The sequence below is a fragment of the Pseudophryne corroboree genome, chromosome 1 (genome assembly GCF_028390025.1).
Source record: "Pseudophryne corroboree isolate aPseCor3 chromosome 1, aPseCor3.hap2, whole genome shotgun sequence".
Lineage (NCBI taxonomy): Eukaryota > Metazoa > Chordata > Amphibia > Anura > Myobatrachidae > Pseudophryne > Pseudophryne corroboree.
In genome coordinates this window covers 531,535,359-531,556,976 of record NC_086444.1, presented here as the reverse complement: position 1 = coordinate 531,556,976, position 21,618 = coordinate 531,535,359, and the positions used below count along the sequence as shown (strand labels likewise).

At 38.1% G+C, this 21,618-nt stretch overlaps 1 protein-coding gene across 33 annotated transcripts in view; it reads left to right on the top strand.

Annotated features, from left to right (window-relative positions):
- Window positions 1–21,618, top strand: part of PTPRD (protein tyrosine phosphatase receptor type D) — a 2,362,472-nt gene that overhangs the window by 705,445 nt on the left and 1,635,409 nt on the right. The gene's annotated exons all lie outside the window — the stretch shown is intronic.

The window sequence follows — 21,618 nt, the reverse complement described above, 5'->3', positions numbered from 1 at the left end:
AGCATGAAGATATTTATGCACAGTGACAGTGCATTAAAATAGGTGCAATTGCACACAAAAAATGTCTACAGTGCCACATTTTTAAGCATCATAATTGACTCACACTATCGAAATTTTAAAAATACAGATAAGCAAAATCAATAATTCCAATATTTGACATATCATTATTTTTGAGTATTTCTGTTAGATGCAGGACAATTGTAACTCTATTGTCCATACTTGTTACAAATATACTCTAAGATGGTGAGGCATATTTTGCCTCACTAGGTTCACTAGGTTCTAGAACTAGGGTTATGTTATAAATATTGGTTGATGTATATACATGGTTTACCTAGTTGGGGCCTGGTTTTGAAGTGAACATATGTCCATTTACATCACATTAAAATGTGTCTTGTGTAAGATTTAACATACTGTGTTTGCACAAAACCTGCACTTGTATTGTAAACTGAGTGTAGATTATATAGTTGTTGTTGTTGTTATTATTATTATTTATCATTAACATTTTCTTATATAGACCAGCATATTCCATTGCACTTTACAATTGGAACAACAGTAATAGAACAAAACAAGGTAATAACAGCGACATAGAGGCAGGAAGGCCTTGCTTACAAGCTCACAATCTATAGGGAAATAGGTATTAACATACATGGAAAGGTGCTACCTATTGCATAATGGTCCAGACAGAATGCAAAGGTTCTTAATGGGCTGTTTGATATGGTCACCCAGCTATGGTGGCCAAGGTTCTGGAGAATGTGAAAATGAAGAAAGACAAAATATGTAAGGCTATGTGTGGATTGTACAGATAGGATGTAATTAGACATACTTGTGCCCACTTTCGCTTGTAGACGCAGGTCAGAAGTGTGCCTGTGTAAGTTATATACTGTACAGTAAAGGCAGCATGAAAACACAAATCAACCACACCACGTGGACATGTGTTTAATTATGATTTGCATAAATGCTCTATTTTATATACACATTTTAGCCTTTCCATTAAGCTGGTGTATTTTGCAGGTTTAAACTGATTATGATGATAATGGTGGTGGCCAAATAGTTTGCACCAGACATATCTACAGTATATGCCATATCTAAAGTTGAGCTTAACTTAACATACAGTATGTGCTACTCGGACAACTGCTGTATGGATGCATATCGACATGTAGCAATGTTACTATACTACAATACTAAATCAGACACTTTATGTGTAAGTAGCTGATACATTAAATTGTCATAATTTGCATTATAGGATATTTCAGTAATTATATATTTTGTTATTATTATTATTATTATTATTATTATTATTATTATTATTATTCTCACAATTGCTAGCAATAATAATAGTGGAAATTTTACTATGTGTAAGTTGAACATTGCAACATGGTAGTTATGGTTGATATGAAAATGCAGAAATATATGTATATTGTTAAATGATTTGTGAGCAAAAGGATGCAAAGGATTTTACTAAGGGTAAATGAAGATGTAGTATAAATGTACTAAGCAAACACATCCATACACAAGCTTTTAGCAATTAAACAGTGTTAATTGAGCTCAATGTGTATGTCAGAGTGGCGAAGGTCTGTTTTCCACCAACCACAAAGCAGTCAAGTGATTGATAGAACACATATCTATTTCATAGAAGGTATGCCGTAATGAAAACCCACAAAAGGCTTCTTGTAATGATGTAATGTTATATGCACATTTGACAGTAAGAACAAAAAGTGTGCAATATTTAGTTAACAAAGGACATGGTATGTGAAACATATATTTTAATCAATATCTAATGGTGGCTGATTTATACAGCAAACAAATGAAGGGCTTTTGAATGTATTTATTTCTATTTTTTAAAGTAAGTTTTATAGAACCTCTTAATGAAAAAAAAAAATATTAGACAAGTATTTTCTCACTTGAATTGTTGTGGTGGCAATGAGCTTCAGGCTTTCACTGTGATTGCAGTATTACAAATACAGTAGCATTTTCCTTCCTATCTAAAAGCAATTTATTACAGGTACATATAATCTCTTTTTCTTATAAAACAATTCAGACACAATGCAGCAGGGGGAATTTTACTTGCATAAGAAAATTCCAGGGAATTCTGAAGAAACATGTAACCCAGTAAGCCTCATTTAGTAATCTGCAAAATCATGATCCAACAACACAAATAGTGATTTGTAACATTTTTGGTAGTCATGTGTTTTTTTGCAGCAAAATTATTTGGAGCAAAGACATTCATGTGAACAGTTTTTAGCTGCTTCAGGACAGAGGCATCATTGGAGGGGTACAAACCACACTCTGGTGTCACCATTTCAGGTGGCTATACCAAAATGCTGGCCCCTTTATGGTGACCAGGAGCTGAGTGATGCACTGTGACATTTTCATGCAGCGCCCAGAGTAATGTAAAAGGGGGAATCATTCAAGGCCATGCCCCCTTCTCATTGAGACCATGCCCTCTTTTTGGGTAGCTTGGCACAATTTTGCGATACAGTGTCTCACCGTGTCACATATCTGTATCACTTCTGAGGAATGAATAGAAAAGTGCCTTGATGGTGCCAGCAATCTACTGGATAACTTCAACACTACAGCACAGATTCAATTCAGAAAGCCTGAAGTCTCCAGTTGGCTAGATACCTGAAAACTTTCCCCACTGAATTACAAATAAACCTTTATATGAATGACCACATTCTCACATATGTAAGTGTTCCTATGGGTCTGATAGAAAAAACTCGTTTTGAACAACACCTACTTTTCACCTGAGTAGTGAGTGAGAAAAGAAACCATTATGTGCACCAGCTATTAGCACACATGAAAATGTAATGTGAAAAATATCCCGGGAAGAAGGAAGATGACTTATCTGCACCTTTAAAGAACGAAAGATCCCATGTGATTAAAAACACTTCATTAGAGTGGGATATAAGGACACTTTTACTATTGATTGATACCTATGTATATAACTCCTGATGCTAAGGTCAGCTATACATGTTTTTGTAAAGGTATTCATAGAACTTTTGGGGGAAATTAGAAAATTTAGTGTGGAGCTCATCAAAGGAGAACATTGCCACTTAAAAAAACCAGATCCTTTGCAAAACATATACTGGAGACCCAACCTCTCTCAGAGTAGGCATAAGAGAGGTTGAGGTGAAGATTGTACTAAAGTGGCACTATAGCCAGGGGTGTGGATGACATTGACAAATAATGTTTGCAAGTCTCTGAGATCTTCACAGAAAGGTATAGAGTAGGGGCGAGTTTATCGAAAGACTGACTGTGTCTTATATATAAGCCCCAGGTGAATGCAAGGAATGGTATGTTAAGAATTGCAGATTCCACGTTGAGCCAAGAGAAAGAGTTTAAAGTGACAAAAGATGCCACCATATGACTAAGATTAGATGCCTAATACTAGGATTCAAGATGGTTGGAGGGTTTATTAAAGATTGTTAGTTTGATTCTGGGAGAGCTGCAGTGGCAGTTAAATTTGATCAGGAGCCTTTGCATAGGCAAACACAGGGGGGTTTCTGGTTGCCTCTTGGCAAGTGGCTTAAATTATGAAAAAAATAGCAATGGTCTATAATACGATTACTAGAGCTGCCACCACATCATGCAGTTTAAGGGACAGAGCTGAACTGCTGCATATGCCCAGTGGTAGCAGCTTCTTTTAACAAGTTTGCTGTGTGTGTGGATCTGAGTCCTCAATCAGTGCAGTGGACAAGAGAGTAGCTAGCAGGAAGAAGAGTCAGGAGCCTTACCATGAGGAGGGAGAATGTGTTCTTAGAAAGTGCAGTACTGGCTCTATTACAGTATGTTTGTGTATTTATTTATTATGGTATGTTTAACCTTTTCCTGACTACTTATTTATGCTATTGAAATGTTTGATAAAGCCTATGCTGTAGACCATCTATAGAGTTAAATATTAATACTGTATTCTATACAGTATCCAGTGCATTAAATAACCAATGTTTACACTAAGGTCCACAGTCATTACTAGGTTCTTCTACTGCTCCCCCAGACTCCCGCACTTACTCCAATGTTCCGCAGAGTGGGGTATTCTGGATTGCATTTGGAAACCCCCCAGTATAAATCCTGCGTTTGCCACTGCTTTGAAGATCAAAGTTCTTCCAGCGGGACTCTAATAGTCTAATAGTCTGGAAAATATAGAAAAGTTTAGGGAGAGCATTTCTATTAACTGCCGTGATTCTGTACAGCCACAAAATTATAAGGGAATGTAGGATAAGAGGTCAACTTTATTTTAACAAATACGCCTCTTAAGTTCTCCAAATAAAGGGAGTCAATAGGATTGAATAATGTAGATTTTCAGGTACTTTAATTTTCACTTTTACCATTTAAGATTAAATTATCTTCAAGAAATATTAAATTTGTACCCAGTGTGTTTGCTATAATGAGCTATATGTTTAATCAAGTGTCTGGGTTGTTGAAGGCTCAGCATATAAAAACTCGCACTCACTTTATAATTTCTTTCTATATGCTGGTCTGCAATACTTAAATATTAGACACTTTGCTGAATAAGACTGCAAAAGCAGATGCTTACTTTCTACTATACTGCAGTATATTCGCCTGAAAGACATGGGTCTGTCCCATTCACATATCGGGAGTCATTCCGAGTTGATCGCTAGATAAAAATGTTCGCAACGCAGCGATTAAGTGAAAATGCGGCACTTATGCACATGCATATGCGGCGCAATATGCATGCGCGACGTACTTTCACAACAGCCAATGTAGTTTTACACAAGATCTAGCGAGGCTTTTCATTCGCAATGTCTGCCGTAGAGTGATTGACATGAAGTGGGCGTTTCTGGTTGTCAACTGACCGTTTTCAAGGAGTGTTCGGAAAAATGCAGGCATGGCTGGGAGAACGCAGGGCGTGTTTGTGACATCAAATCCGGAACTAAACAGTCTGAACTGATCGCAAGCGCTGAGTAGGTCTGGAGATACTCTGAAAATGCACACATTTTTTTTGTAGCCGCTCTGTGATCCTTTCGATCGCATTTCTGCTAAGCTAAAATACACTCCCAGTGGGAGGCGGCATAGCATTTGCATGGCTGCTAAAAACTGCTAGCGAGCGATCAACTCGGAATGACCCCCATCATTTACTGCATTGCACATTATATGCAGTAGCAATCTGTGGTGTTTATTTCTGAGGCTATTCCCTTTTTATCTCTGCAAACCTGATCAAACTGATCTCTATATATTTTTTTCTCACATGTACCCTACTATATACTGTATGTACACCAGATTTAATGATTTACTGGTACATTCCTCTGTTTTGTAAAACTTTCTTGATATCCCAGCCATATTACATGGTTTAGTTATTTGGATAATATAAATTCAGCTTCTCCACTGTTCCATTACTTATAAGGCCTATATCTATATTGCTATACAGTATGTCCTGATTCACTTCTTATGGAAGGGCAACATTTGATCAAAGTGCTGGTTCCTATACAAGTGCATTCATTTGGATTGCACAATTTATTAAGCACCATTCATTTATTCTTATTACCTTAAGACAATAATTTATTTTTATATGGTAAGCGAATTTGTATCCTGTATTTACAGTTTTTGCATAAATTTGCCTCAGTTTCGGTATCCAAACACAATTACTATCGGCCACCTGATATCAGATTTCTTGAATCATTACAGTTGATGCATAATTTTACATAATAATCTCTGTATAAAATCTCTGTGGCTGAAGGCCCTGCATGATTCAAATGATTGAAAATGATGTTTTTTTTAAACAGATAAATGTATGCAATATCTTTTGTTGCTTAAGATGTGACATATCTAGTTTATGCATTCTGAACTAGAAGTGTATATTGTCAACCCTCTAGCTCTTACTGGTATTATACTATCTGAGTGTTATATCACTTTATTAAGTACGCTTTTGTGATGTGTTTTTTATGTTTGTAGGTTCCACTGAGATATGTTGTCTTTTTTTATCTATATATTTTATAAAAGTTAGGTTGTAACATGCATAGGTATTTCTCTGCCCTTGGCAAGAGAGTACTTTTTCTGTCTTTTGGTGTATTGAAGTTCAAAAAGTAGCAGCAAGTGGCTTAATGACAAGAGTAAAAATAAGAGGTGACAGAGGGTATCTATGATGGGCTCCATTCAGACTATGGACAGGGTCAGAGTGAGAGCCATTTACCAATACCTTTTCAGAAAAGCAGAAGAGAGCTGAAATACCAGTGGGAAAACATTCTGACAGGCCAGTGAGAGGATTGCAGAAAGAGAGTCCGCCTAGTGTTTAGAACATGGATAAGGTCATATGGTATTGATTGGCAAAGATTTAGAAATAAAGATTAATATAATTATTGAGCTGGCAAATAGTGTAATATCTACAGTAACACAACTTTAAATATCCTTCCTTTCTTCATGAATAATAATAATCCTGGCTGTGGGATGTGGTGGAAGTTGAGGTCATGGAGCTCTTCAGCAGTAGGGGGTGGTACAGTACAACAATATTTTACTTTGACAAATTGTTCAGTTGAACTCTTATCACTTTGTTAAATATATAAAATTATATCAGTGGAGAAATATGGCGTGAATGGGAAAATACTTAATGGCTTGGGGTTCATCTGATCCAGCCACGTCACTGAGACATGTACTCTATCTTTAGGTAAAGCAGCCCATGAGGCCAAAAGTTTTAAATATATACTAATAGATTCTATTTACATTCTTTCTGTACAGTACCTGTACAGTATGTTTGTAGACAGAAGATATATAATCACAATTACCAAGACATCTTCTCTGTCCTTCAGTCAGCCAGAGAAATCCCTAATGATATGACAATTGTTTTCTTTATAAAATGTGGATTCACAACTTACTTACATAATAAGAGGCTGATTCAGAGGTGCATGCTATATCTATAGCCACTGCATCTTTGTACAGAGCAGTTATGCTAAAATACTTCAAAGCCGCAGCATCTTATGTGAACTTCTGTGATCTGCTGCTGCATTTAAAGACACTACATCAGATCACCTACGTGAACATTAGACATCTGAGTAACACTAAGCTAAAGCAGGATATCTGGTGAAATCACACTGCTGGAGCCAGTCAGGGCCATATAAACCCATGACAAGGCCCCTAGGCTTTCAGGTATTTTGGGCCCCCTCCAGCACTTCAATCTTTCACCCCACTACAGGTGACTTTTGTGAAGTAGTGCTTATGCCATCATTTCCACTTTACTTATTCACACGGAAACTGATACCCATTTAAAATAAAGTCTGCTGACCTCTTTTCTCACACAGTCATTCTTCCTATTCGTTTCTCCTTTGCAATATTGGTCTACTTTCTACCGACCCACATTCATCTCAAAACAAACCTCAGCTGACTACTGTATGAGTGGTCCTTGCTATGGCGCAAAATGTTTTTAACTGTTAGAGCTCTAGGGTGCAGGTAACAGTGCCTCAGAAAAAAAATTGACAGGCCCATAGTCCCTACCTATTCTTCAACCTAGTCAGCCCTATGGAAAATACAGCACTGGAGCAAGTAAAGCTGCATCCAAAGAAACAACCACAGGCTTTAGCATGCCCTGTAAATTAGGCAAACACATACCCGTAACTGCAGAGCCGGTCCTAGGCATAGGCAAACTAGGCAAATGCCTAGGGCATTTGGTATGCCTAGGGGCACCACCAGCTTCTGCTGATTAAAATGATATGTGGCATGCCTATATTCTGTGTGTAGCATTTCGTATGCAGATACAGCCACAGTCGCACACAGTATATAGGCATGCTGCATATCATTTTAATCAGCAGAAGCTGCTTGTGCATCCTAGCCACATAGCAATGCAAATAAGATGCATTTTCATCAAAAAAATGTGCCCGAAATTAGGATTGAGGCAAGATTTATGAGGACACATCTGTATACAAGCAGAAGCAGAGGTCACAGTGTTAGCGGCCGTGTAAGTGCTGTGTGTGAGTGGGTTGGTTGTGCATTAGTGTTTCGGCATCCATAGGCCCATTTTTGGGCATGCAGGCACCTCGCTCACCCAGATTTCCCTCTTTGTGGACTTCAAATGTTGGGAAGTATGGTAAGGGGCATTATGCATGTCATGCGTATAAATGCATTAATAATGTGCAGGAAATGTGTAAGGGACACTGTGTCATTATGTGTATAAGTGTATTAATAATGTGCTGCATATGTGTAAGGGACATCATGTGTATCATTATGTGTATAAGGGCATTAATAATGTGCTGCATATGTGTAAGGGACATTATGTGTATCATTATGTGTATAAGGGCATTTATAATGCGCTGCATATGTGTAAGGCACATTATGTGTGTCATGTGTATAAATGCATTTATAATGTGCTGCATATGTGTAAGGGACATTATGTGTGTCATATGTATAAATGCATTAATAATGTGCGGCATATGTGTAAGGGACATTATGTGTGTCATATGTATAAATGCATTAATAATGTGCGGCATATGTGTAAGGGACATTACGTGTGTCGTGTATAAATGCATTAATGATGTGTGGCATATGTGTAAGGGACATTATGTATGTCATTAAGTGTATAAGGGCATTAATAATGTGCGGCATATGTGTAAGGAACATTATGTGTATAAGGGCATTAATAAAGAATGGCATAATGTGTAAGGTACATTAAGTTTCTAAGGACATTAATAATGTGTGTCATGTGTAAGGGGCACTAATGTGTGGTATTATGTGTATAAATGCATTACTAATGTCTGGCATTATGTGTATAAGGTGATCTACTGTGTGGCATAACATATAGAAAGAGCACTACTGTGTGGTCTGATGTGAATAAGGAGCAATTCAGTGTGATGTAGTGTGAATAAGGGGCACTTCTGTGAGGAGAAACATTTATAAGGTAAAGTGGTACTACTGTCTAACGTATAGTGAATAAGGTACACTATCGCATGATATAATGTGAATAAAGTTCCAGTACTGTGTGGCGTAATTTGAATTGGGGGTACTATTGTGTGACCATGCCCCTTGCCAGAAAAACACACCAATTTTTGGCCTGTGCGCCGAATGTGCACATTGTTCTTATTTAAAATACAGGGGGTAGGAACGCCAAAATAAGGACTGCTATGGGTGAGGGGTGATGGTGCTGGGAAAGGGGTGCAGGGTCAGAGGTGGAACTAGCGGTGGTGCTTTAGGGCATCAGCCAAAATCTTGTCTAGGGCATCAAATTGGCTAGGGCCGGCTCTGTGTAACTGCCCCCAAACAGCAGCAGTATGTCAATCATGTTTGGCTTTTGGGGCACTGTGAGTGACATTGCATCAAAACCTTCAGATATTTATGTTTAGCATCCAGAATATGTAAATCTCTGAATCAGGCCCTAAGCTAATAGTGTTGAATTCGAATTTACTGCATAATAATTGGATGGCATAAATGGGAATAAAATAGTTCCTGGTCATCACACTGGACCCTAAAGCTGTAAATGACAGTAAGGATCCTGGGTGTGATGGTAATATTGATGATGATGATGATGATGATGATGATTATTATTATTATTATTATTATCATCATTATTTATTGCCACCAATTATGCAGCACTGTACAGAGAATATTTGTCATTCACATCAGTCCCTGTCCAGTTACAGTTTACAATCTAAACTTTCTTAGCACACAATCGCACACACATACTGCCATGACTTTTTAATCATTTGCCAATTTTCCAATGTTGTTGATTGTTGAAGGAAATCAGATTAACCAGAAAAAATACATGCAAACATGTGGGTACATATAAACTTCATACAGATGAGACCCTGATAGGGAATTAAACTCTAACCCAAGTGCAGTAATACAGCAATGTTAACCACTGTGCCACAATGCTACTCCATAGAAACATTCATAGAAATATGCTGTGGTCATCATAGATTAAATGCTATAAATATCAACTTGTAGATGTTGTATAAAAAGGCATAATATATGAATTGCTTAGACTGCAGCAAGATTATTTTTTCCATATATGATCGGATTGTAAAATATGCCTATATGAGGCTCACTAACTTCTGTAAAAGTTAATCTTCGCAATACATGCTTTGCCTTATTGTGAAAAGCTAAATTTATCTCAAATGTGAATTTTTGAATGACTAAAGATTATAAAATTGGTTCATGTTTTTTAAACAATACATTCTGTAAAGGCAGACATGCACACTTCTTCTTGAAGCCTGTATCTGAAAACATCAACTCACTCATCTGTGCCCTGTTATTTGCTGATTTACTTTTGATATATACAGTTTTAATTTGAAGCATACTGTATACTGTTCAATTTTTCTGCCGTTCATTCTTAGCTGATTACAGTACAGAAGGGCATTTCAATATTTTTATGTGTTGAGAGGAAGAAGGTCAAACCACAGACCTTGATAATGAGCTCTCTTCCCTCACTGTCTTTTTTCATACTTCCATCAACTTGTTTCTCATTAAACATGCAGGTCTGTGACCAGGAATGTAATGGGCCAAAGAACTAAACAAATGGTTTATGCTTACCAGCTGTGGTTTTAATTTAACTGAATGAGAGGGAGTTGGTGGACCTATGACTCTCAAATTATTTATAATGAATTGTTGGGTTAGTCCCACATATGGTGAATGTGTATCTGTTAAAATGTAAGTGGAAACTGCAATTGTACATTGTACATCATACCACTTAACATTTCAAAGAGTGTATAAGCAATAAATAGATGCACATGCAGATAAATAAGACGTTTTTTGAACATCTAATCAATAAAAAAAACTATAGGTAATAAAGGGCATAGTCTTTCATTTGATTAGCAATAATCAGAATTTCATCCATGCAAATAGTTTAGACTTACCCATTTTTTACCACTTTATTTTGCCCATCTGAACAGCAAGTCTCCTCCACTATGTGCATAAGAGAAAACAAAAGATGTCACATACAGTATTTCATAGGACTAGTCCAGTTATTAAATATTTACCATTATAATTGTCTGTCTCTGGTATTGTCCCCATTTTTCAGTGTTGACTAACTGAAGATTACAATTTCTCTTGGTCTGTATATTGTATGTAATTCTTACGCATGAGAAAGAGGATGGAAGATCCCTCAAATGTGATGCGTAACATGAAGAGTGTGCAGGACATATTATCAAGCATAGTCCATTGTAACATGGCCACTTATATTTCTATCTACTCCAGCGGTGACTCCTACCTTGGTAGAAGAGGGTGGCTGCCACTGGCCATGCATTTGTCATGTACAACATAATTGGGGTGGTAGGGGTGGCTGCAATCCTGCATCCGATAGGTAAAATCCACCACTGATCTACTCCCATACTAAATGATACAAGTTGATGGAAATGTATGACACCCATCATCTCCTCAACCCCATACCATGATTCTACCCCAGTTCACCCTACAGCTGTTTACCCCATCCCCCTGTACTAGATACAAGTACCCATGGAGAGGGCCGTTCTCCCTTATTATCCCTTTAGTACTATCCATGTCACCAGTGCTCCAACCCCTTGTCTCTTTTTTTTTCTTCAGCAACTCTGACAAGTGCAAAACCCTTTCCATGTATCAAGAATACATGCTCTTTCAAACAGCTTGTTGCTCTAACCTTTTCCATGTCCCTTGTACTGCCCATTCTGTGCAGTTATTTAAATATTTTGTACTTACAGTGTGCTCTGTACTATGGTATGGTTGCTAATTGAGTGCTTGTTCTGTTACTTTATTTACATTTTTAAGTTTACCTCATTTATATGGTGACTTTGTGGTACCTCATAATACTTCACTTATACAGTATAATCTCCTAGAGCTTGAGTCTAGCTTCAGGGAGATCCACCCCCTCCCTCCCCTCACAGTTCTCACTGTGATGCACACATCTACACAAAGCCACACTTTCTTCTCCTCCCAGCACTGTTAGGACAGGACTTTTCTCTCCTGTCAGTCCGTACACTTAACCACTTGCCTGGTATGGTTGCATCAGATGCGACCATGCCTGCAAGTGCTTTACCTGACCTGGTCGCACAGGATGCGACCAGTCAGATAAATTGTGTTAAACTGTGTTACCAGTCATATAAACTGTGTTAGCAGCAGCAGGGAAGAGAAACTTCCCTCCACTGCTGCTGTCAGATGGACCGGAAGGTCCCTCTGCCTTTCAACCCCCATCCCCCAGTGTTGCCGTGCTGCCGATCATTGCTGATCAGTTAGCACGGCAGGATCCCCCACCCCCAGTGGCTGCAGACAATAGCAGCCGCTGGTAAGTGAAAATCATCGCCCACAAGCCACCCCCAGAACCCCCCCCCCCCCGTGTACCTGTCAGCTGTCCAGGCTCAAAAAAATAAAGTCGCAATGGTCGCAATGAAATCGATGTTCTGATTGTCGCAATGTTCCTCATCAATGTTTCAATGTTTGACAAAAATAATTTTAAAACAATTCAATTTTTTTTTTTACTAAAATCATTTTGGATAGGGTTAAATTCATGTTCTTCACCTAATTCACTCGTTAAAAACAAAAACAAATTTTTGAGCAGTTTTTGGAAAAAAATTGGCAGTTAAGTGGTTAAGGGGGGGGTAAGCTGCTGGGGTGGCCATCTGCAGGTGCTGACAGGGATGAACATTCACTTACAGCACAAATCCCTGCACCCTCCATTCCCATGCCCCAGGAATCAAGGTGAGAGACAGGGAGACAGGTTAGTTGATTGGGAAATGAGATGAATGGTTGAAGGAGGCTTGTGTGGGCAGAAATGATAGATGAGGATATGGGGTGAGGGGGACAATGATCATAAAAGGAGGGAGGCAAGGGGGCATAGAAGAGAGAGTTTTATTTGTACTACTAAATGCCTGATAATTATGGATCCCAGAATTATTAGCACTTTGATGGATTCTATTTATATTGTTATTCATTTATTCTAGTTGGCATTCCTCTGTATCATGGAAACAGAATTATCTGTCTTCTATAGTATAGTAATACAGTAGCAATGTCCAGCACAGTAGTATAATCCTGTGTGTCCCACCCAGGACTTACTACTTTGCTGGACATTGCCATGGCAGCTGTCTGAGGGAAGCTGGCACTTTGAGATTTTCTGGATAACCCAAGGACTGCTGAGCAGGTACATCTAGAGACTCTAACCCATGTAGTACTTATGATTGGGATACAGTCAATATGGGTTAAGGGCCACTAGGCCCTATGCATCTTGAGTGTAGCGAACCTACAAGAGGACTGCCTCCATTTTCCATCACTAAAGACAGTCCCTCTGTCTCCATTGAATAGATGCTGTGGGCATGCGCCCAGCATCTATTCACCACTGATCTGCTAAGCAGGGATGCAAGTGACAGAAGCCTCCCAACTGCCCACCACCCCCACTGCAGGACACTGCGGCCTGCAGGTGGGACAGCGGAACAGTCATAAAAATCACAAAAATCGGGACTATTGGGAGGTATGCTTAAATGCTTCCTGCGGCCTTGGCATAATTTCACACAGCTGCTGCATACAAAGGCGCAGCAGAGGCAAAACTACAGTCCACCTCAGTATTGGCCTTTTTTGTATGTCCAGACTTACAAATTATTGCCTGTAAGCAGTGAATAGATTTCATGAATTCTGAGGAATCAGTGATGTCAATCTTCCCACAGAATGGTTAAAGTAAATATCGGTACACTTGACATTCTTTCAGAATTTTGCATCTTAAACATGTTTTTACAATGAGTCCACACTGATTGAGCTATAAAAATACACAACTATTCTGAGCCATTCATATTTATTACATTTGCTATAAATGGTTTGTGGACAGTGGCAATATTGTTTTTTCCCATAGTGATTTCCTCTATATGATTGTAGCATTGCATAAAGTGCGATTCATTAAAAGCCAAGAATACTAGCAGAAACAGAAGCTAAAGTGTTAAAGCTATTCAGCTCATAGGAACTTTAGTATTGACAGAGGTGTGTTACATATAAATTGTCCTTCTCGCTGTATCTAGATAAATAAGTAGGTTGTTTAAAACTACAGAATACAGGCCATTCCCAAGTCATTAACTGGTTTCAACAGCAAGCTGATGCGAGCTTATTTCTGCAGTGCTGTCACTGTATTAGGGCTCTCTGCACCTGCATTGCAATAACTACTGTACAGTAGCTAAAAATAGCCTTCTCCTTACCCATTTTTTAAATCTTATGCTGGCAGTGACTCCCAGAGTTCAGGAAACGAATAGGCAGAAAATTGAAAAAAGACACAAAACAAATTTATTGTAAGAGGTTTTGTGTATTATTAAAACAAGCATACTACTACTAATAATAATAATAATAATAATAATAATATTATTACTATTATTATTATTATTATTATTATTATGTACAAAGCATCAACATCCTGTACTCTGCCATAAGTAATAATATGAATAATAATTGCACAGGCAATGCTTGGTCAAATAATAACAAGAAGATAAAAGCTTATGAAAGGATTACATTTAAAAGATGGTAGGGAAAAGCTGAAAAACTAGGCAAGTGTTCCCCAGGTTTTAGTGATCTCCATTCTAGAGCACAGATGGTTAAATCAAAATAACTGAGGAACTAATTAAGCCACCTGTGCTCAAGTATGGATATCTTTAAAACCTGGACTGCTAGTGTGCCTTGAGGACTGTGGTTGGCAAACCCTGAACTAGGGGAATTCTTTCATAAAATTAAGCTAAGTGTGCATATGTGTTGTAACTTATAGCAACAAATTTATCATCTTTATGTTTTGCTCTATGGCAAACTAAAAACATGTCTTGAAATTGATTGGTTTTTGCAGATTACAGCATGTTTGTATATAAAACTACTGTATTTGATTAAATATACTCCAAGGTGGGAGAATTGGAAATTGTTTCTAAATTAGATAGATGGATAGATAGATAGATAGATAGATAGAAAAATCCATCCATCCATCCATACATCCATACATCCATACATGCATACATACATACATACATACATACATACATACATACATACATACATAGGGCCTGATTATGAGTCACATGCAACTCCATTAAGGGTTGAGCAATTAATTGTTACTGTGCATGCACAATAATACCTAAAATCTTGTAAAGCATATGCATCCCATGGAGCACTTGAGATTGAGATTTGCGGCATCAGAAATATATTGGTAATTTGCCGGCCTTTCCTGAGTGGTGGCTGAGAGATGACTATTCAGATGCACAGAGATGGTCTGTTATATGAGTGTGTTTTGGGAGTGTTGCAGGTATCACACAGAACAAGAGAAAATGTAGGTACACACTCTAAATACTAAGGACACTGCTAATTAGGGCAATTATAATGAACTCTGCCAATTACATGAAGTAAAATTGAGGTTCATAGCATAATTTTGGTCAAAAGTATGGGCCCACCTATCATGACCAGGTGACCTCATCAGGTGGCTCACTAACATTACTAAGGTTCAAGTCCAGAATTCGGGACCCCCGTGCCAGCACAACCCAACCACCCCAAGGCATCACACTAGAAAGAAGAGGCAGTTTATGTTTTAGAAAGTGTTACATTAATAAGAAGTAGCAACTGAGTGCTAGAAGTGTTATATACATAAGAGGTAATTAAGGCATTAAAAAGTGTTACACTAGTAAAAAGCAGGTGTGTCATTGAACTGGTTAAGGAACTCAGATAATAAATGGCTTTTATTGGTGGCCATACTCTCAAAATCTGCACCTAGAAAAAAATACAGAAAAATTTGTATTTTAAGCACCTCCCTGGCCACACTGCAGCCTATCACACTGAAGCCCATCACACAGCAGCATGTTGAGGAAAAGAGCTGCTGCCAGGTAAGAGGGAGGGGAAACCTATATCAGACCTGAGCCCGGGTAAGTAGTACCCCCCCACCCTGCTCTTGGCACCACTGGGTACATGAAAAGTGACTGAACAAAGGACCCTAATACTATTTCTGAGTGGGACCTAGCCACTTCAGACTTTTTAATGCATGAATACACTCTCAGAGCAACATACTACGCTGCATGCCCTCAGTGAAACACTACAGCCTAAGTAGTTAATAAATTGGAGAAAGCTACTTTACTCCTTACCACATTACAAGAGCCAGTTACAATACTTCTGAGTTGACATTAGTGGGACAAGAGACATTGGTTTATACCACCTTACAGAGACAAATGCAGCTTGCATATTGCTCTCAGCATCCTAAGTTACAAGATTGTATGCACAATCTATTAAGCTAAATATATGAGATATCTTCCTTTTGAGCCTACATAGTCCATTCAGGATATGGACAGGAAATAACATTGACTGTCTATTCTATGTCCTGAAGCCATCAGCCAGATCTAGCTTCTCGATAACAGTACCAACATGTGGCATCGTTGGCTAACAGAATCCAGGATTAAGAACTAAGAAAGTAGCTCAATTTGCAGTAAAATAACTTATTGATTGGATGTTTATAGTATATGTACACAAAGAAGAAAGACCTTGTATCTGGACATAGGGGAGTGGGGATATCAGGTTACATTTTATACTGTAGTATGTGTAGATATAAAGTGAGGACATTCATCTAGGGATTATATTCAATTTGTATTTCTCTGTCGTCATATGGTGATAACCTGCCTTATTAAGCCTAACTCTAGCAGGTTGTTTGTTCTCAGTGAATAAGCTGAACAATAAACTGCTATTGTTTGTTTTCCCCTGAGAATTCAAATGTATATGTACTGTATCAACTTAATATGATGTAATGTATATATTGTTAATGCATGTATTTGAATGTGACAATTATGTATGGTAACTAGCCAGAGCATCTCCAGGGTGTTTTCAGGTCCACTCTGGTGTTGGAAAAGATGAGAATTGTGATCTGGGTGGAGGCACTCAAAGGGTAAATAGGAGAGATAGCAGTTATACATGTAACAGTCAAGGGTGCTGTGTTATACCTTGTTCCAATAAGGTCAACATTCACAGTTTCCACAATCATAATATTGACACATCAGTGCTGACATTTATGATGTTAGCATTGTTCAAATGTCAACAGGCCACATGTCGCCACCCTCAGAATGTTGACATGTTCACAGTATACATATCTGAAATGTCAGCATGTGAAATGACGAGCTGTACTCACCAGAATGTTGACTCATCAGATGGCTCCCCTGGAACTGATCTTCTTGTGGCTGCTGAGACCTGGATGTCACCCCTGCCATAGGGACCAGGCAAGACACTGCTACATCACCATGGATTTGTTGATGTTCTATCACAACAACCTTCTTGTTGGGGTGCATAAACAAATCACATATAGAATTCAATTTCCATAGCAAATAGAAATGTATTATCTATTATGACCTAGTTCCACTGTTTTGCTGGTCAGCTTCTTTGATAATTTGGGATGGTATTCCATAAATAATATATTTAATACCTACCCTGCACTCAGTGGTGGTTTAAGAGAGGAGGGGGCATGTGTGCAAGTGCTGTGTGGGCCCCATAATCTCCAGCAGTGCTGTAGATTCTGTTTTTGTGCCAGAGTCTACTGTACATACTCAGGTCTTTTCCTGGTGATTTCTACAGCTCTACAGCCAGGAGAAGGCCAATGGAGTGGTAATTATAATTATATGGGGGCAGGGTGTACGGTGTGTGTGTGTGTGTGTGTGTGTTTGTGTGTGTGTGTGTGTGTGTGTGTGTGTGTGTGCGGCACACCCTGCACCTACTATAGATACACCAGTGCCTGCACTGTACTATAAATTAACATGTCTCCTATCCTGACTTTCCTAAACCCCAGCTTAAGTACACTGTGAGGTCGGATGATAATATAATAGCAGAGAGGCTATTTCTCTAAAAACAATTTACAAAACCCCCCACCGTTTTACATGAATCAAATATCAGGTAGTTAGAAACAATCAACTAGTACACATTTTTACAGATGTAAGGTGTCTGATATTAAATACACTTTAATGAAATTGTGCTCATTATCATTTTGATTTCCTAGAAACAATTGCATCCTGCAAAAATGTCAAAGCTTGTGTTAATTTTGAATCTTCAACCCTATAAACTGAAAGACTTTGCATTCACAAATATTCACAAATATTCTTTTGCCAGTATCCTGAATACAGTCAAACTGTTAGTAATTCTATTAGGTAAAGCATTTTCTCTATTCTTGGCTTTAGTGGCTGGAAACCATTCTGCATCCCAGTTTGCCTTTATTGAAAATGAAGGCTTTAATTGTAAAGCATGTGTTTAATTGGGCACAGTGGCATATGGCAGGAGTGGTAAATTGTTATTTATTTGAGCTATCAGTTTATATGTAGTAACTGAAAAATAGCTTCTTTGGCTTTTATGTCTTCCCTTTGATATTCCTAAATTAGTACAAAGAATAGTTAATGTCTCCAGAACATTTCTTTTATAAATCTAGAGTAATGTATAGGTTTGCATTTTAGTATAAGTTGTATTTAACCCTTATTAGTTTTTCTTGATATGCAATGTAGCTATGAGATCTGGCAGAGACTCTCAGGAAAGAAAATAAGCAGTTTTTTTGTGGCTCCTGCTTTTTTATTTGACAATTGGCTCCTTTTAGACTGTAATTTGCTGGCAAATATAAGCAACAATTTGATGTTACTATTCAAAATAAAGCAACAGGTTGAATTAGTTTTGTAATAAAATACAATTTTTGTGTGCTTTTTCATACAGAAACATCAATTACACATGGGTCCAAAGCTATTCCAATTTCTGACTTGAGTTAAAGTCAGGGATTCTCCATAGATATATACATGAATGTTTTTATTTTCAATTCATTAATAAGTAACTGCTTGTGAAATTTATGTGAAGGAAGATATATTAAGTATGGTAATATTAATAAAAAAAAACAACAACTCCTGAGTACTACCACTAAACGTAAATTTGCTCATGAGCATTTTCTCATAAAACTAATGGAAATCAAATTTTTCCAATGAGACATGATTTTTCAGCTGTGCATTGTTTAGACAAAAAAATCTTCAAGTTCCATTTTTTTTAAAGTCTGCAGAAGGGCATTTTGCAGTTTTTAAATCCACATTTACAAAATCTATTTTCTATAAATCGAGCTTTGACAAGTACAGCTTTTTTATGCTGCTATTTGGTACAGCATGTTTGGGGCAAGATTCAACCAATTGTGCAAAATGACCAAATCAAGGTGCTTATTCAAAGTTGTTAACAAACCAAAATTTTTTGCAATTGGGTAAAACCATGTTGCACTGCAGGTGGGGCAGATGTAACATGTAGAGAGATTTAGATTTGGGTGGGTTATATTGTTTCTGTGCATGGTAAATACTGTGTGCTTTATTTTTATACTGCAATTTAGATTTCAGGTTGAACACACCGCACTGAAATCTAACTCTCTCTGCACATATTACATCTGCCCCGCTTGCAATGCAACATGATTTTGCCCATTAGTGTGCTTTTTTGGTTTGCTAACAACTCTGAATAACCTCCCAAATGCAGAATAAGGTGATTATTCCGATTATCAAAGCATTTGCTAATCTCTACTGCAGACTGATTTTATCACATGATATAAAGTCTTGAGGCAATTTAGAATATGGATCAAAGCTGTGTTCTCCATTCAACTCTTGTCAAATGCTCTGCTCTATTATTTGCTGAATTATGGGCATAGAAATGGTACACATGGTAGAAAAATGCAAAATGCAACTGTTCTGCCTAGTAGTAATTTATTTTGGGATGTGGTCAAGATGCCGGCTCTCTAGATCCTGACAATCAAAATACTGACACCGGAATCCTGACACCCTTTAAAATACCGATGCCGGAACTCCGAAAGGGCCAGGAGGTCGACCCTGGAATCCCAACAGCCGGCATCCCGACCGTAATTATAGCCAGCGGGTTAGGTTTAGGGCTGGGGGAGGGATTAGGGTTAGGCTGTAGGGGGTGTAGGTTAGAGTAAGGCTGAGGGAGTGGGAGGTTTAGTGTTAGGCACCCCTGGAGGGGTAAAGGTCAGGCTGTGGGGGAGGGAGTGTTAGGTTTAGGTGCAGATGGGGTTTAAGTTTAGGCCACTTTTGGGGAGTGGTTAGAGTCAGGCATTAAGAGGGGAGGTTAGGGTTTGGCAGGGGAATCAGAGGGTTATAGTTAGGGGGTAGAGGGAAAAAGCTCCCCACACCTGTTGGTCTTTCACTCATCGGGATTCTGACATTGGTATTATGACCACCATGACCCCATAAGCTGGCATTTTATACTGAACCCATTTATTTCTACCCTAATTGCCAGACTTCTAATTCTTTTCAACTTTTAGGGGCATATGCAATAGGGTCTACTGGAAGTGCAGGATGTCAGCCAATTTTGGAGTTTTTTTTAAAGTGGTAATTATTTACAAGGCAAATATATGCCTTGTAAATAATTTCCACTTGAAGAATAAATGTCCAAGATCGGCTGGCACCTCCGGCAAACTCGGACCCTATTACATATACCCTTAAGTTTTGATAATACAGTGTATTTTTTTTTTTTACAAAGGACTTTGAGTACATAAAAAGTGCGTGCATCTGAAATATACACAAAGTAGTCTATTTAACAGGAAATGATCCCTCTCCCTATCTCAGGGAGAGCATAAATGTTATCGTTTTGCTTGGGTTCTGCAGCTACCAATAACATGGGAATGTCCCATAAAATGCTGTTGAAAAATCTTGTCCCACATTCTGAAATCTGTTTTTAGCATATGGCAATGAGTGTGTAGCAGAAATCTTGGCTAGCTCCCTGTATTAGATGGATCAAATATTTGACACATAAATATATGTGCTTCTTAGAAAAATCAGTGCATTTGTACTTAATTGGAGCAATGCAAAATAGCTTAACTAGAGAATATTATCTTGTAAAGATTAATTTGTAACGATTGAGCATATGCATGATCAGGGATGGTTTACAAGGTCACATTCACTTAACATTATAGAGAAATGCAGACATAATACTGTCAGTAGGGATCCCAACAGTCAGAAGACTAACAACGGGATCCCGATCGATGGTCAGAATCCCAACACATCTCAGAGGTAAGTATCAGAGTTGGGGGTTAGGATTAGGCACTAGGGGTAGGTTTAGGGTTTAGCTGTGGGGGTGGAGGAGGTTAGGGTTAGACTGCAGGAGGGGGAGATTAGGGTTAGGGGTAGGATTAAGGGCAAGGGTAGGTACAACATACTTACCAGGAAGTGTCAGTCTCCTGCACAATTGATTTAACAATATAGTATATTGTTCATAGACTAATGCTCATTGTTGTTAAACTGATCCAGCATGAATCAACGTGTCAACACTTCACTTTTTCTAAGGCAACATTTGTAACATACAGTAATACAGTATATACACTATAAAGCTTTATTTAAATTAACATGTTCTAAGCAGATCAGATTTTACAGTTAGGTGCATATGTAACATACCTTATATACGGTAGCCAAAACAAACATCAATACAGTACAAGAAATAATTTTAGTATGGGATTTAAGCGATGTTATATTCATGTTCATCTTGTAATTACTAATTGGGTTAGGTTAAAACTGACTGGAACCTGATTTCTTTCATTCACCTCCAGAATCATGAGATCTGTCAATGGTTGAAGGAAAGTCCCCTTCTCCGGAACACATGTTGGGTATGGCATATATTGCAACAACAACAAAAAACATATTTTTTTATGTGCACAATACAGTAGTCCTCCCTCTCTTACAAAACCCAGAATTCCAGCAGAGGCATTACTTACCTCAGTGA